Source organism: Mobula birostris, chromosome 3 (assembly GCF_030028105.1).
Source record: "Mobula birostris isolate sMobBir1 chromosome 3, sMobBir1.hap1, whole genome shotgun sequence".
NCBI lineage: Eukaryota > Metazoa > Chordata > Chondrichthyes > Myliobatiformes > Myliobatidae > Mobula > Mobula birostris.
The window spans coordinates 39,023,931-39,040,956 of record NC_092372.1 but is presented as its reverse complement, the minus strand read 5'-3'; the positions used below and the strand labels follow the sequence as shown (position 1 = coordinate 39,040,956).

Here is a 17,026-nt window from a genome sequence, read left to right as displayed (position 1 = left end):
GGCCTGGTGGTTTGGGGGGGGGGGGGGTGGAAGCATATATCAAGGAACACCCTAAAGCAAAAAACACTCTTCCTGAAGGCTTAGTGAGACCAAGCTCCAGTGTATCACTACAGATAGAGTGTATTTGTGCTACAGCCATACTCGACACAGGGTTGCAGGTCACTTTGCTGTACCGTTCATTTTACAACCAGTATTTAACGCATTTACCATTGACGACACTCAGTGCACTAGAAATCTGGGGTCTTAGTGCTGTGATTATCCGTATGATGGGGAGAGCCGAACCACTGCGCATCAGGTTTCTCATCCAATCAGTCTATGACGTTCTCCCAGGCCCGGCCAACCTGCACAGGTGGGGCATGGCAAACACTCCAGCATGCCAAAGGTGCTAGAAGAGGGGCACCTTGGAGCATATCCTAAGTTGCTGGCCGAAGGTGTTGGGGGAAGGACAATACCGCTGGCGCCATGACCAAGTCCTAAAGTCTATGGCAGGCACAATCAACACAGCGATTCAAGACAGTAAAAATCAGCACCCTCCCAAACAGTCCACCATCTTTATTAGAGCGGGGCAGAAGGCTCAACATCGGCCTAGCTCCTCAGGAGGGCTTCTTACCACTGCACGAGACTGGCAGCTCCAAGTCGATCTAGGGAGGCAGCTCAAGTTCCCAGAGAACATTGCAGCCACTCCGCTCCGCCCAGACATGGTGTTAATATCGGAGTCTACAAAGCAAGTGGTCCTGCTGGAACTTACTGTCCCCTGGGAAGACCGGATTGAAGAGACCAACAAGTGCAAGAGGGCTAAATACACAGATCTTGCTGCAGAATGCTGGAACAATGGCCGGAAAGCTGGCTGTGAGCCAGTCGAAGTTGGGTGCCGGGGCTTTGCTGGCCATTCATTACTGCGGACTCTAAAACTCCTTGGAGTTAAAGGACTGCGGTGCAGAAGAGCTGCAAAGAACATTCTGGAGGCTGCTGAGAAGGCCTCGCGGTGGCTGTGGATCCGGAGGGAGGGATCCGTGGATTAGTACGCCACTTGATACAAGTCGGGGGCTGATCACCCCCGGCTGGGTCGCCCGGTGGAGGTTGTCTGATGATTAAAGACTCAAAACACCCTATGACCCTGGATTCATCACTGAAGATGTGTCCTAGTAGCACCAGAAGGTGTATTCTACAGCTGTCGGTGAAGCTGGTGTTTTCGGACACAGATGTGCGAATGACTGAGGTCCTTGATATGTTAGCACTGGTTTGTCATGACCCTGTTGAGAAGGGTGGAATTTCAATTCTTGAGGGGACAAATACTCGGTGAGGAGGCTAATGGGAGCCTGCATGGAGAGAACTGGAGAGAGCTTTCTGAAGACATTATCCATTCACCCGGTGTTTTGAGCTGCTTTCAAGGAAGTGCGTGGCTGCACTGGGGCGGATAATGAGCTTAGACAAGGGAATGTGTGGTTCACCCAGTGAAAGCCAATCGTGTCATGGCCTGGGGAAGTAGCAAGAATGATGGGAAACCCCAAATTTCCCAGAATGCCTGAGATCGAGGCCCTCTTGGCACCGGAAGACCACGAAGATGAGTCCGGCGTGCCTGCTGGGGTACTGGTGAGGCCCGAACTGCAGAAGCCCTCGGTTGTACAGGTGAACAGGATGGCAGTGATTGTCAGGAACACTACGAAGAGGGAGGTCACCTTCAAGCAAAGGAACCCCTGGGGCATCTCTTCCTGGTGACAGTAATGTCTAGTGTCCCTGTGAAACAAGCGATGGAGAAACTATCTGCGAAAGGGGGTAAGTTGACCACTGAGCCATTCAACTTTGGGGGCTCCCCGGTATCTGCAGGTTGGAAGAGGAGATTGATAGAGAAGATGCTGAAACTGGAAGGTGTCTTTTCTACTGATGAGTTTGATGTGGGTTGTTCCAAGAATACTCGTCACACTATTCGGGTGACCGAGGACAGCCCCAGTCAGAGAGAGGTCACGGCAACTGGCCCCTGCAGAGGTGGAGGACGTTTGGCAGCATTTGTGTAAGTTAAAGGAAGCTGGGATAATCACTGAGTCCAGAAGCCCCTATGAGTCCCCAGTAGTAGTGACCAGGAAGAAGAATGGGAAGCTATGGACGTGTGTGGACTATAGGACTCTGAACAGGTGTACCGTCCCTGACCAGTATATGGTCCCGAGGATTGAAGAAGTGGTGGACTGTCTGAGTGGTGTGAAGTGGTTCAGTGTGCTGGACTTGAGGAGTGGATATTACCAGATTCCCATGAGTGAGGCTGACAAAGAGAAGATAGCATTTATATGTCCACTGGGATTCTTCCAGTTTGAAAGGATCCTCAGGGCATATTGGGAGCCCCTGAGACCTTCCAGTTGGTCATGTAGAAAACGGTGGGAGATATGAACTTGTCTGAGGTATTGTTGTATCTAGATGATCTCATAGTGTTTGGGTCCACCCTGGAGGAACATGAAACAAGGCTACTGAAGGTGCTGGACCACCTGAAAGCTGAAGGGTTAATACATTCTCTGGACAAGTGCCCATTCTGAAAGACATCTGTCAGCTATGTTGGGCACATAGTCTCACAGGTGGAGTAGCTACTGATCCATCTAAGATAGAGGCAGTGACCACATGGACAAGGCCCCAGACTGTGAGCACTCTGCACTCATTCCTTGGGTTCTGTGGATACTAATGGAGGCTCGTGAAGGGCTATGTGAAAGTGGAGTCACCCTTTAAATCAGCCTCTGTGGTTACCCTCCCTTGGGGAAGAAAAGGAGGAGGACAAAGGGAAAGGAGTATCTTAGCGCTTCAGAGCCTTTTGCAGCAAGGTGGGATGTGAAATGCAAAGTTGCTGAAGGAGCTGCTGACACAGGTGCCTATTTTTTCATGTTAAGCAGCCTCATGTGTAGCACCTTATCAAATAACTTTTGAAAATGTAAGTAAATGACATTTACTTCTCTTCTGCCTCTCCTTTGTCCACTCTGCTTGTTACTCCTTCGAGGAACTAACAGATTTGTCAGGCAAGATTTCCCTTTACAGAAACCATGCTGACTTTGATGTATTTTATCATTAGTCTCCAAGTACCCCGAAACCTAATCCTTAATAATAGACTCCAACACTAGATGTTTCAGAAAAGATAGGGAGGGAGGCAAAAGATGTGGGGCAAAAGAGGAGTAAGGAGAACTGTGAGGCTATAGGGCAGGAACTTGGAAGCATAAATTGGAAACAGATGTTCTCAGAGAAACGTACGGAAGAGATGTGGCAAATGTTCAGGGAATATTTGCGTGGGGTTTTGAGTAGGTACGTTCCAATGAGACAAGGAAAGGATGGTAAGGTACAAGGTCCGTGTTGCACAAAGGCTGTTGTAAATCTAGTCAAGAAGAAAAGAAGAGCTTATGAAATTTTCAAAAAACTAGGTATTGATATGAATCTAGAAGGTTATAAGGCTAGCAGGAAGGAACAAGAATGAAATTAGAGGAGCCAGAAGGGGCCATGAGAAGGCCTTGGTGGACAGGACTAAGGAAAACCCTAAGGCATTCTACAAGAATGTGAAGAGCAAGAGGATAAGACGTGAGAGAATAGGACCAATCAAGTGTGACAATGGAAAAGTGTGTATGGAACCGGAGGAAATAGCTGAGGTACTTAATGAGTACTTTGCTTCAGTATTCACTATGGAAAAGGATTTTGGCAATTGTAGGGATGACTTGCAATGGACTAAAATGCTTGAGAATGTAGATATTAAGAAAGAGGATGTGCTAGAGCTTTTGGAAAGCATCAAGTTGGATAAGTCACTGGGACCAGACGGGATGTACCACAGGCTACTGTGGGAAGCAAGGGAAGAGATTGCTGAGCCTCTGGCAATGATCTTTGCATCATCAATGATGACGGGAGAGCTTCCAGAGGATTGGAGGGTTCCAGATGTTGCAGGTGTAGGGATAGCCCAGGAAATTATAGGCCAGTGAGTCTTACTTCAGTGGTTGGTAAGTTGATGGAGAAGCTCCTAAGAGGCAGGACTTATGAACATTTGGAGAGGCATAATATGATTACGAATAGTCAGCATAGCTTTGTCAAAAGCAGGTCGTGCCTTACGAGCCTGACGGAATTTTTTGAGGATGTGACTAGGCACATTGATGAAGGTAGAGCCGTAGATATACTGTATATGGATTTTAGTAAGGCATTTGATAAGGTACCCCATGCAAGGCTTATTGAGAAAGTAAAGAGGCATGGTATCCAAGGGGATATTGCTTTGTGGATCCAGAACTGGCTTGCCCACAGAAGGCAAAGAGTGGTTGTAGGTGGGTCATATTTGGCATGGAGGTCGGTCACCATTGGTGTGCCTCAGGGAACTGTTCTGGGACCCTTACTCTTCGTGATTTTTATAAATGACCTGGATGAGGAAGTGAAGGGATGGGTTAGGGAATTTTCTGATAACACAAAGGTTGGGGGTGTTGTGGATAGTATGAAAGGGTGTCAGAGGTTACAATGGGACATTAATAGGATGCAAAACTGGGCTGAGAAGTGGCAGATCGAGTTCAACCCAGATAACTGTGAGGTGGTTCATTTTGGTAGGTCAAATATGATGGCAAAATATAGTATTAATGCCAAGACTCTTGGCAGTGTGGAGGATCAGAGGGATCTTGGGGTCCGAGTCCAAATGATACTCAAAGCTGCTACGCAGGTTGACTCTGTGGTTAAGAAGGCATACGGTGCATTGGCCTTCATTAATCATGGGATTGAGTTTAAGAGCAGAGAGGTAATGTTGCAGCTATAAAGGACCCTGGTCAGACCCCACTTGGAGTACTGTGGTTGCTTCAAGGACGTGGAAACCATAGGAAGGGTGCACAGGAAATTTACAAGGATGTTGCCTGGATTGGGGAGCATGCCTTATGAGAATAGGTTGAGTAAACTCGGCCTTTTCTCCTTGGAGTGATGCAAAATAAGAGGTGACTTGATAGAGGTGTACAAGTTAATGGGAGGCATTGCTCATGTGGATAGTCAGAGGCTTTTCCCCTGGGCTGAAATGGCCAGCACGAGTGGGCATAGTTTTAAGGTGCTTGGAAGTAGGTACAGAAGGGTTGTCAGGGGTAAGTTTATTACACAGAGAGTGGTGAGTGTGTGGAATAGGCTGTCGGAAGCGGTGGTGGAGGCGGAAATGATAGGGTCTTTTAAGAGATTCCTGGACGGCTACATGGAGTTAGAAAAATAGAGGGCTATGGGTAAGCCTAGGTAGTTCTCAGGTAGGGACGTGTTCGGCACAGCTTTGTGGGCCGAAGGGCTTGTATTGTGCTGTATGTTTTCTATGTTTCTATGTTTCTATACTGTGATCACTCTTTACAAGAGGATCCCTAACTACAAGATCACTAATTTTACCACAATATGGCTATGTCCAAAATATGAAAAGGAGAGGAGTCCAATTTTCTTAATAGGCCTGTACTTCCAAAGATGATTGGATTAGCTCTGAAACATTGATTAGTTGCAAATTTATGAATTGAAGGAATAGGGAATATAATAGATATTTAAACCAGTTTATTTTGTGCTGGATTGAGTCATCCTATATTCTTAAGGCTTGAGGCTACCAACTCTCCCTCCACCACCCTTCCCGCTGATACATATCTCTAACTTTCTACCATGAATAAACGCTTCCTTGGTATAGGTATCCATTTTAACCAATGTTTGGATGACAGACTCTGCCATCTTCATCAGGGATAATGCCTCGGCATGTCTAGTGTGGTGTTATATATACACCATTGTGAGTCCCTCCTGATTGGTTAGAGCTTTATCTTTGTTAAAATTCTTTTTCACTAGTTTAATTTTAGTGGCTTCCTTCACCATTTGGTCCCAAAAGCCATTGGCGCAGCACAATGGTTTTGTGCTGTCTAAGTCAATCCTATGGCCATTGCGAATGCAATGTTCTGCTGCTATTAATTTCTCCAAGTACCCAACATGGATGCATCTCCTGTGCTCTATAAGGGGAGCTATTAAGAACAAACAGACAGAGTGGACATGGGATCACCCTTGTCGCCAGCTATTGCTAATTTCTACATAGAGGACTTTCAGGAAAGGGCTCAGAGTTCGTTGCTCTTACATCCCAGATGCTTCTTCAGATATGTCGATGACAGCTTCATAGTGTGGACTCGTGGATTCCAGGGACTCCAGCAGTTTCACTACCATCCGAATAGCATACATCCAAATATTCAATTTACAATGGAGATGGAGAAGAATGGTTGCCTGCCATTCCTGGACATTCTAGTATGATGAAAAACGGAACAGCAGCCTTGGGCATGGTACTTATTGGAAACCCATCACACAGACTTACCTCAACAATAACAGCCACCATCTCGGCTCCCAACATAGAGCGTTTCTTTCTACTTTGATTAACTATGCAAAAACTATTTCAGACCTGGAGAGTTTCCAAGAGGAAATAAGATGATTACACATGACAATCCTACAGAATAGCTACAAGGTGAAGGAAATCATTTGGGCCCTTAAAACGGCCAATGGAAAAGCCAGGGAACCTAAAAACAAGGAGGAAGCCATCACTATCACCTGTCTTTCCTATATTTTCATGGTTTCTGGAAGGATCACCAGGATGCAGAAAAAATACCAGATTAATACTACCCACAAACCCATAAGGAACCTCAGATCATAGCTTACGTGGGTCAAAGATGACCTGGGACTCAGGACAGCTGCCATTTATAGGATTCCTTGTGAATGCTTAGCAGCATATATTAGCCAAATAGGACACATCATGATAGAAACCCACATCAAGGAGCGCAGAAGGTGTATCTGTTTGGGTTACTCAGAGAAGTCAGTGGCAGCGGAACATTGCATTCACTGTGGCCATAAGATTGAGTTTGACAGCACAAAACTACTGTGCTGCGTCAATGGATTTTAAGACTACCGGGTGAAGGAAGACATTGAAACGAAACTAGAGAAAAAGAAGTTTATCAAAGATGAAGTTCTCGCTCTAAGGAAGAACTGGAATTCAATTGTAAACAAGGCAGGACAGCAAACACTTAATTGGATGAGGACTAACCAATCAGGAGGGATGGACGATGGGTGCCTTTATATACCACTGGACTAGACATGCCTAGGCATTATCCCTGATAAAGATGGCAGAGGTTATCGTCGAAGGTAAAATCGATATCTGTACCCAGCTGGAAGCTCGAGAAGAGGTTATTCATCATATGTGTCGGAAAGCACTAGATCGTTTTTTAAACTTTTTACCATTTTAAACCCTGACACAGATTGAGCACCTTTTTGCTGTCTGCCATTGAATAGATTGCTGATGTGGACTTAGCTCACATTTCAAAGGTGCGGCAACTACCGCTGACCCCTTCCATTTACTTGGTCAAAAGAAGAAACAAAAGTGCAAATCACTTAAAGTAACTTAATTTACTATTAATATAGACTCCTCAAATCTTTGCTTTTCTTCAGTTGACTTTGACTTGTTAGCTCTTCAAAAGATCACCCCTATTCAATTATTAGCCTGCGCACTGCTACCATCTTTCTATTATCTCACATTTAATTTATCTAAAATTTCCCTTTGGTATTCTTTTCATTTGTTTCCATGGCAATTCTAGTAGTTTTCTATCATAGCTGTCACACAATGTCATGGATTTTTACCACATACATTCATGCTATTGATATGAAAAATTAGAAGAGATTTTCTATCTAACATTTTCTGGAAAAAATAAAGTGAGTGTATGGAGATGCTGACTGCAAAAACTCTTGATGACAAGTGTGACCTGTTGTTGCAATAATCACACAATGAGTGCTTTGTGCAGAGTACAAACCAAAGTGACTATTACCTTCCAATCATCATTCAGTTGAATCATCATTGCTACACCTCTTCAATTAATGAAGATTTTTGTATTTGTGAATCACTTGGTTATTTATCAAGTATTTTTACATATACACACAAAAGATCTATTGATAAATTTAAGGTACATTGATCACAGTCAAAATGAGTATCAAACATCAATGAATAGTTCCTGATAGATTATACACTGCAACATTACTACCTAGCTGACTGAGCATCAGCTGAAAGAGTCAAACTAATGTCAAGCCAAATATTAGAACTGATTTGTGAAGTTGAACACATGAAATATTTATTTATTAATAGAGATTAGCCGCCTAATTCTACTGCAGTTTAGCTTTTATTTAAAAAGCACAATTTTGCTTGCAGTTTCTGCAAGGAAATAAAATATATTTTTAATTCCCAGGTTTTGTTTAATTCATAATAGCATACCTATCTCAAATGAAATAAAGTCAGAACTACTGGATGTTGTTCACTGGGGATAAGGTAAGAAGTGGAATCATTTATCTGACCATCATATTAAGAACAGGTTCTTCCCCTCCACCATGAAATATCTAACCTTTCCATGAACCCATGAACGTGTCCTTGTTATTCGTCTTTTTCACTACTTAGTTATTTCTGTAGCTTATAGGTTTTTTTCTATCTCTTGCACTGCACTGGTGCTACAAAATAACAAATTTTATGACATATGTCAGTGATAATAGACCTGATTCTGGTTCATCCAATTAATCTATGGTCATGAAGCCTTTTCTTCTTTATTGGAATGCTGGAGCATTCTGCGGGTCCTAAACCTGCAAGGTAAATTAAGGCCTTTTTAATTCTAATTAACACTTTGGAAATTGTGTCGCTTTTTTCTCTCATCATGGGGATGGCAACTGGAAATCAAGTTCTCAATTCCTGCTTGCATTGGCATAAGTAAGGACGAACTTGGAGGGGAATTTACAAAATGAATTGGCATTTGCATGACCAGTATTCCCATCTCCATTTAAATATCAATTAATTATCCATTTAATTCCTGCTAAATACAGTCAAACACTACAATAAAGACAGGTAAATGTTTCACACTGTTCTGTTAATCTGGTTAAAATTCCTGACAGTTAACTCAGGTGGGGCACTAGTATCCTCAAATGATTTAATGGCTTCTATATCAAGTGCCTGTCTATTAAAATTCCCCTTCATATTTTAAATATTTTCCATCATCCTTTTGCTGTTCAGATCCCAATAAGATAATGTATATGCAGAGTTATCTTTTAGATTTGATTTCATCATTTTCAACTAAATTCCAAATGCTTTGAAGATTAATCAATTTTTCCAATTCAATTCATCATGGATGTTTGGTTAACACACACAAAATGCTGGAGGAACTCAGCAGGCCAGGCAGCATCTATAGAAAAAAGTACAGTCAACATTCTGGGCCAAAACCCTTCGGCAGGACTGGTTATTTACCTCAAGGATATATAGTTTTCATCTTGCTGTTGTAGAAATGAGTGGAATTTTTAAAGTTTTATTTTAATATGCATACTGTATATCTGTATACATAAGGGGAAATTATCTGAAGAGTTTCTCCATGCAATGTTTACTTTTCCATCATGAATTTTGAATTAAATTGTTCCAAATCTTCAGAATTATACATTTAGTCTTCCCTGGTCAATGCTTGTACAAAGTTGTAAAGGTGCAACATTGTGAGGCTTTCACAGTTCTTTAACATGATTTTGCAATTTAGTGTTTGTTAAGTTTGTTCTTGATCAAAGACAAACTTGTGTGAGTAAGACTAACACATATTTATTTACAGTAAATGTCCTCAGCTCCACACAAACATGTGTGCCCAGCTCATGGCTTCAGCTTGACCTGAACGCTTGCGAACAGCTCCCCAGCGTAACTTCCAGTTCCAGGTGAACTGCCTGCACTGCACACTGGGAACTGAAGTTCTAATTATGTAAACACATAATAACACATTTTCCCCCTTTAAGGAAAAATCAGATGCAATACTATGTCCTCATAAACCTGCAACATAATGCTTTCCAATCAAGATATTTACATTAACTTCAGTCAGCCTCTGAAGAAGTATGATGATCCTTTTTGGTCTGCTATTTGTCTCCACGGATGTACGACTTTCACTTGCTGTATTCATATTCGTATCTTTTTGAGAATTCTGATCAACATGTTCATTTCTTTCACATTCTTCTGTCAAGATTCTTATCTGTTCTTCCTTTGTAACCATAATCACATGTTTCAAAACGGAGCCCTGAATCACATCCATGTGATCAGTGAGTCTTTGTACAAGTTCCAAATGAGTCTGTCTCAATTCACAGAGTTCCTGCTGTTGACTGTGTACCACAGATAGAAACCCCTCCTGTTGGTTTATGTGAGCTGGCGCTGTTGTTCTGACCTTTGGTTTTGTGTGGTCTCCACATCTTTCTTTTTTATTTTTCATCTTCAACCTCGGAGAAGATCATGGAGATAGTTTCAATTCCCAGTCTTTAACTGGAAGTTGATGAGAGACAGATTTTGAATCAAAACTGCATGGAAGCGTGACTGGTGACTTCTTCATCATGATCACTCTGTTCAGCACTGGCATCCTGACTGTCATGCTGGTATGGATGTCTATGGAAGGTGGAGTTCTTAAGCTTCTCTTCCATGACCTCTCTGGAGCCTTTATGGATGCTGCTATAAGTTTCTCGAATTACATCAGGTAAGCATCTGAACGCCTCAAAGACACCTGCTTACAGTTCCATGCATGAAGTATAGTCATATTTGGTCTGTGAAGCCACTGTGAAAGATTCTTCTACCAGGTTGAGCTTTTCACTTGCACTCAAACCTAATATTGGCTGCACTTGCTTTCCAACAATCAGTAGCTGTGCCGTTAGGTGGTGTCCTTTGTGATTGAAGGTCACTATACAGCCCCCTTTTACTGGAATGTTCTCTCCATTATAGCCTGTCACATCGAAATTCACTGAGTAAATCTTGTTCTTTACTTTGAGAGTCTTCTAATCATCCATGGATAACAGATTCACCGGGGCTCCGGTGTCAAGCTTGCACGGAATTACTGTCTCATTCACAGTCACTGAAACAATCCATTTTGTCTTACCAGCACCGGCAGTCTGTTGAGAATCATCAAGGACTTCCTCCATTTCTTCAGCAAAAGTATGCACCTTTCTCCTTCTAGCCCTCCCCCCAAGTCTCAGTTTTGCAGCACTTTGTAAAATGATTCTTCTTCCCTCAATTATACATGACTTTCCATAAACAGGACAGCTCTTTGGGATGTGCCCCCTCCACATATTCTGCATTTGCTGTTTGATCCTTCCTCTTTGCTCTCCTGCTGCTTTGGGTAATGCCTTGTGCTCTGCCCCTCTGTTTTCACAGCAGGCACAGTTGTTTCTGCCCTGAACAGCTCTTTAGTTTGAGATCATGTGGTTTCCACTGCCCTACACATATCCGCAGCCTTTTCCAGAGTTAATTTTTTTTTCATGGAGCAGGCTTTCTCTGAGTCCGTTATCTGGGATTCTATTTTGCTCTAACTAATGACTCTCTCAAATCTCCGAACTTACAGGACTTACTCAGTGTGAGAAACTCAGCTAAATATTGGTCAAAGCTAACATCTTGTTACTGGTAACAGGAAAAAACTTGTTTCTTTCAAGTGTGATGTTATTATTTTGGACAAAATACTCCTCAAATTTGTCATCATAGTGTCCAATGCCAAGGCTGTCTCATCCGTTTGAAAGCTGCTGTAGATGTCCAAAGCACCTTGGCCAATTATGTGTAGAAAGATAGACACTTTCAACTTTTGTTCTGCGCCTCTGGCTCTGCTTCCCTCTAAATATATATTGAATCATTATCTGAAGCATTTTCAGTTATCAGTGAGATTGTCGGTAAACTGCATAAGTGCAGAAAGATGTAGATTATCCATTGCGGGTCTGTTCAGGCTCTCTCACCTGAATCTCTTTTGATGAATCCGATGAACTTCTGGACTCAATGTGCTCTACTGCCACACTGGCCGCTAGCCTCACTTGCTTCTCGTGCCTTCTTTGTTATTCCTCGTCAGAACTGGTATCTCTTTCTCAGCCACGCAAGGTTAATTTATGCTCTATGCTTAGACCTCACACCAACTTCTGACACCATGTTATGTTTGCTCTTGATGAAAGATAAGTTTGTGTGGGTAAAACTAACACATATTTACTTGCAGTAAAAGGCTTCAGTTCCACACGAGCATGTGTGCCCAATTCATGGCTTCAACTCGACCTGAGTGTGTGCGGTCAGCTCCCCAATGTCACTTCCGGTTCTGGGTGAACCACCTGCATTGCACACTGGGAACTGATGTTCTTTTCATGTACACACATAATAACACTGTATTAGTGATACTTATTGGATATCTTGCTGTGTACATGCATCTACTGATGCCTCTGGACACATCTTCAGTGATGTTCCTGGAATCATCGGGTGTTTTGGGTCTTTCAACATCATACAACCTCCTCCAGGTGACCCAGCCGGGGCTGATCAGACCCCAGCTTGTGTCCAGATGGCTAGCTACTTATGACCCCATGGCTCCCCTCTTTTGAGCCACAGCCATCTTGAGGCCCTCTCTGCCGCATCAGTGGTACTGCGGATGGCTCTCCTCTTCCTCTCTCGCTTGATGCCCAAATTGCTGAAGGCTCTAGCTAAAGAACGGGCTGCGAATCCCCTACATCCAACCTCCACTGGGAGAAACCTCGCTCTCCATCCAGCCTGCTGACAGTTTCTGACCAGTCCTGCATACTTGGAGAGTTTCCTTTCAAAGGCCTCTTCCAAGCAATCTTCCCATGGGACTGTCAGCTCCAGCAGCACCACTTGCTTAGTAGACTCAGACACAAGGACAATGTCTGGTCGCAGGGTGGTGGCTGCGATATGGTTGGGGAACTTCAGCTGCCATTCGAGGTCCACCAACAGCTGCCAGTCCCTTGCAGAGGTCAGGATGCCTGCAGATGTTCTTTTGGCGGGTTTTGGCTGCTCCCCAGCTCTGACAAAGGCAATGGTCTGCTTGGAGGGTCGGGACCGCTTCGCTCACTCAACTCCTGTGCTGATGGCTTCAGCGATGGTCTTCAGGACCTGATCATGCCTCCATCGGTACCATCCCTCACCAAGTGCCCTTGTACAATGCTCCAGGGTTCCTCACTTGGAGCACAGTGGGCACATAGATGACTCTGCCTTGCCCCATGTGTGCAGGTTTGATGGGCTTGGAAGCACATCGTACACAGTCTGGATGAGAAATTGGATGCGGTGTGGTTTGGCTTTCCAAAGCTCAGCCCAGGTCACTTTCCTCTCAACTGCATTCTCCCATTTTGTCCAAACTCCCTGTTGTTTCATTCCCACCGCCTTGCAGGTTCTCGTCTCCTTCACTGCTGCTCTCACCTCCTCCTGAACTAGACGACGCCTTTCCTTCCCTCTGGTGTCCATCTGGGGAGCTGGAAAGGATCCTAGCCCAGTTCGGCCTCGTGTGACCACTCCCACCAGCCTCCTGTGACGCAGCCTTGCCCCTGCTTCCTGAAAAACTTCCTCCACCCTCCACCTCTTGCCAGTCCTCAATTGGATCCCTGCTCGAACCACCTTCAGATCACTTAAGTCCCTATACTGTAGCACTTCTCTGGCTCTTGTTACCTTGAAATCTTCCTCCAAGGATCTGAATGGCAGTTGCAGTTTGTTGTGGTGTCCATCGAGTACGATGCTGCTCAGGCTCTTTGGCAGCCCCAACCATCCCCTGAGGTGGTTGCTAACCCTCCTCTCTAAGGTTTCAACTGTCGAGTTTGGAACTGCATAGACGAGGAGGGGACACAGGATTCTGGGAAGAATGCCATGCTGATACACCCAGGCTTTAAACTTCCCAGGTAGGCCAGACTGTCCGCAGATTTCAGCCAGCCATCTAACTCGCTGCAGGTTGCCTGAATGGATGTCGTGTCCCTTAAATAGATGTCAAAGACCTTGCCTAAGTTCTTGACTGGCTTTTCTGTGATGGTTGGGATGGCTGTGCCTGAAATGCTCCACCTTCCCTTTCCTCAGCACTATAGATCTTGATTTGGCTGATTTGAAACGCATCCGGGCCCACTCCACCAGCTTTTCAAGCCCCTGCAGAATCCACTGGCAGCCTGGGACTGATTCTGTGGTGACTGTGAGGTCATCCATGAGTGCCCTGATAGGTGGTTGCCATTGAGCGGAATTCATTCTGGGCCCTCTGCACTCTGGTTCAGCAGACTTAGTGAGGGTGTTCATGGCTAAGGAGAACAGTGTCACTGAGATAGTGCACCCTGTGATGATGCCAACCTCCACCTTGTGCCAGGTTGATGTAATTGCTCCTGAAGAGACCCTCATCCTGAAGTTGCTGTAATAATCAGCGATAAGGTCTCTCTGATGGGGACATGATATTTGGTCAGTGTGAGCTGCACCAGCTTGTGCGGAATGGAGCCATATTCATTGGCCAGGTCGAGCCACAACACAGACAGATTGCCCTTGTTCTCTCTGGCCTCCCTGATGAGCTGTGTCACCACACCGATATGCTCCAGACAGTCTGGCATCCCTGAAATGCCACCCTTCTGGACTGACATATTAATATAGGTGTTCTTTGCTGGGTAGGTGCACAGCCGATTAGAAACGGCACTGAAGAAGATCTTCACCTCGACAAACAGCAGGGAGATGATGCAGAACTGGTCTATCTGGGTGGCATTTTCCTCCTTCAGAATCCACACCTCTTCAGCCACTCTCCAATGTTCTGGGATCTTCCCCCTTCTCCAGAAAATTCTCAGGATTCCCACAGATGCAGCAGGAATTTGGGGCAGTTCATGTACACTTTGTACGAGGTGCTGTTGGTTCTAGAGCCAAGCTTGCCCTTGCTTTGCGGACAACCTCCCTGACTTCCTTTAGCTGCAGCTCTGACATGTCGAACTGCAGATCCTGTTCAGGTGGGTCTATTAGGATGTTGCACTATCCAAATCCCTTCTCTCTTTCAGGATCATTATATATCTTCTTCAGATGTTAGTCTATGTCTTCCTGTGAACAGGCCAGTTTCCCACTGCACTTCTCCCCCAGCAACTCTTTGGTGAACTTGAAGGGGTTGGCGATAAAGGCAGCACGTTTTCGGGCCCTTTCACGATGCCACCTCCAATGTCATTCTGCCCAGCGGAGGACCCTGATCTTCTTTCGTAGTATGAACATCAGCTGGGCCAAGCCAATCGCTCCTCTTCTCCTGCCTCCTTGTATTGGGACTTCAGCGCTTTCATCTCCTGCCTGATGTTGTGGATCCTCAATGCTCTTTGGCTCTTCGAGTAAGGTGTTTTGGAGCCTTTCTTCTCCTCTTCTCTGAACTGTTCAGCTGCGATACTGACAATAATTGTTGTCATGGCTTGCAGCTTCCTATCAACCCCTCCCTTTGCCATTGCCTCCAGAATTTGGTTAACATCTTCATCAAACTGCTTCCACAGTGAAGTCATGTTAGCTGCAGGCCATTTGATCCGCCTCCTGTTAGACTTGATGTTAGAGGGATTAGTTTGCAACATTTGGAGGTTCCGGGCACTATGGGGTGACTCCGGGTCTGGCCCCCCCTTCGTCTCACCAGGTTGGACACCTGTGCGTTGTGCTGCTCCTGCTCCCGCCGGACACTTCATCCTCGCTTGGTGGATCTTCAAGCCGCGATCGTTCTTGCAGATTTTGCCACATGCACACTGCTTCCTCATCATCGTTTGTTCACTGCCTGGGTCTGATGCCGTTGTGTCTGTCCGACTGCAGCGCTCATCACCCCCCCCCCCCGCTTCTCCGGCACCCCTGGGGGTATCTTCCCCTTAGATTCATCATAGCTTTGTGGGGTCCTCCTCACAGAGGACACAGATTGGGTTGCCAGCCCGTTTGGCCCCAGTTGCCATCTCTCCGGGTTGTCACTGACTCTCCAGTCATCACCTCTCTTTTCATGGTTGTCACCCAGTCTTTCCTGGCTGACACTGATGAACTCAGGGTGTAAGCTGTGTACATACATCTACTGATGCCTCTGGACACATCTTCAGTGAAGTTCCTGGAATCATCAGGTGTTTTGGGTCTTTCAACATCATAAAACCTCCTCCAGGTGACCCACCTGGGGCTGATCAGACCCCAGCTTGTGTCCAGATGGCTAGCTACTTATGACCCTATGGCTCCCCTCTTTTGAGCCACAGCCATCTTGAGGCCCTCTCTGCTGCATCAGTGGTACTGTGGATGGCTCTCCTCTTCCTCTCTCGCTCGATGCCCAAATTGCTGAAGGCTCTGGCTAAGGAATGGGCTGCGAATCCCTTACATGCAACCTCCACTGGGAGACACTTCGCTCTCCATCCAGCCTGCTGACAGGTGCTGATCAGTCATGCGTACTTGGAGAGCTTCCTTTCAAAGGCCTCTTCCAAGCGATCTTCCCATGGGACTGTCAGCTCCAGCAGCACCACTTGCTTAGTAGACTCAGACACAAGGACAACGTCCGGTTGCAGAGTGGTGGCTGCGATATGGTTGGGGAACTTCAGCTGCCGTTCGAGGTCCACCAACAGCTGCCAGTCCCTTGCAGAGGTCAGGATGCCTGCAGATGTTCTTTTGGCGGGTTTTGGCTGCTCCCCAGCTCTGACAAAGGCAATGGTCAGCTTGGAGGGTCGGGACCGCTTCGCCCACTCAACTCCAGCGCTGATGGCTTCAGCGATGGTCTTCAGGACCCGATCTTTAGTTATCTTGAAAAGTGTGTGTGATGCTTGTTCTTATCCTCTGCAATCCCTTTAGTAATGGTGCAATAAGATTGAATAGAGGACATTAATTACAGAATTGTGAGCCAATGAAAATAAAGAAAGAACAGCATGTTCTGAAGTAAGAATAAACTTGGAGAGAACTTATGAAATGAATTAACATTTGCATGCCTAGCATTCTCATTTCCACTTAATTATCAATTTATTTTAGACTACAAGTACTGTTCTTCTTTTAACAGCAGTTCTCTTTTACCTTTCACAGCGTATCTTTCACCTCAGACAGTTGAAGAAGTTTGTCATGTGTCCCCAGAGCCTAAGAACTTTCTACAAGGGCACAATTGAGAGCATCCTGACTGGCTGTTTCACTGCCTGATATGGGAACTGTACTTCCCTTAATCGCATGTCTCTGCAGAGAGTGGTGCGGACAGCCTAGTGCATCTGTGGACGTGAACTTCCCACTTTTCATGACATTTACAGTGACAGGTGTGTAAAAAGGGCCCGAAGAATCATTGGGGAC

At 45.2% G+C, this 17,026-nt stretch overlaps 1 pseudogene; it reads right to left on the bottom strand.

Moving 5' to 3' along the window:
* Positions 1-1,681: 1,681 nt before the first annotated feature.
* Positions 1,682-15,159, bottom strand: LOC140195656 (uncharacterized; annotated as a pseudogene).
* Between the last annotated feature and the right edge of the window lie 1,867 nt (positions 15,160-17,026).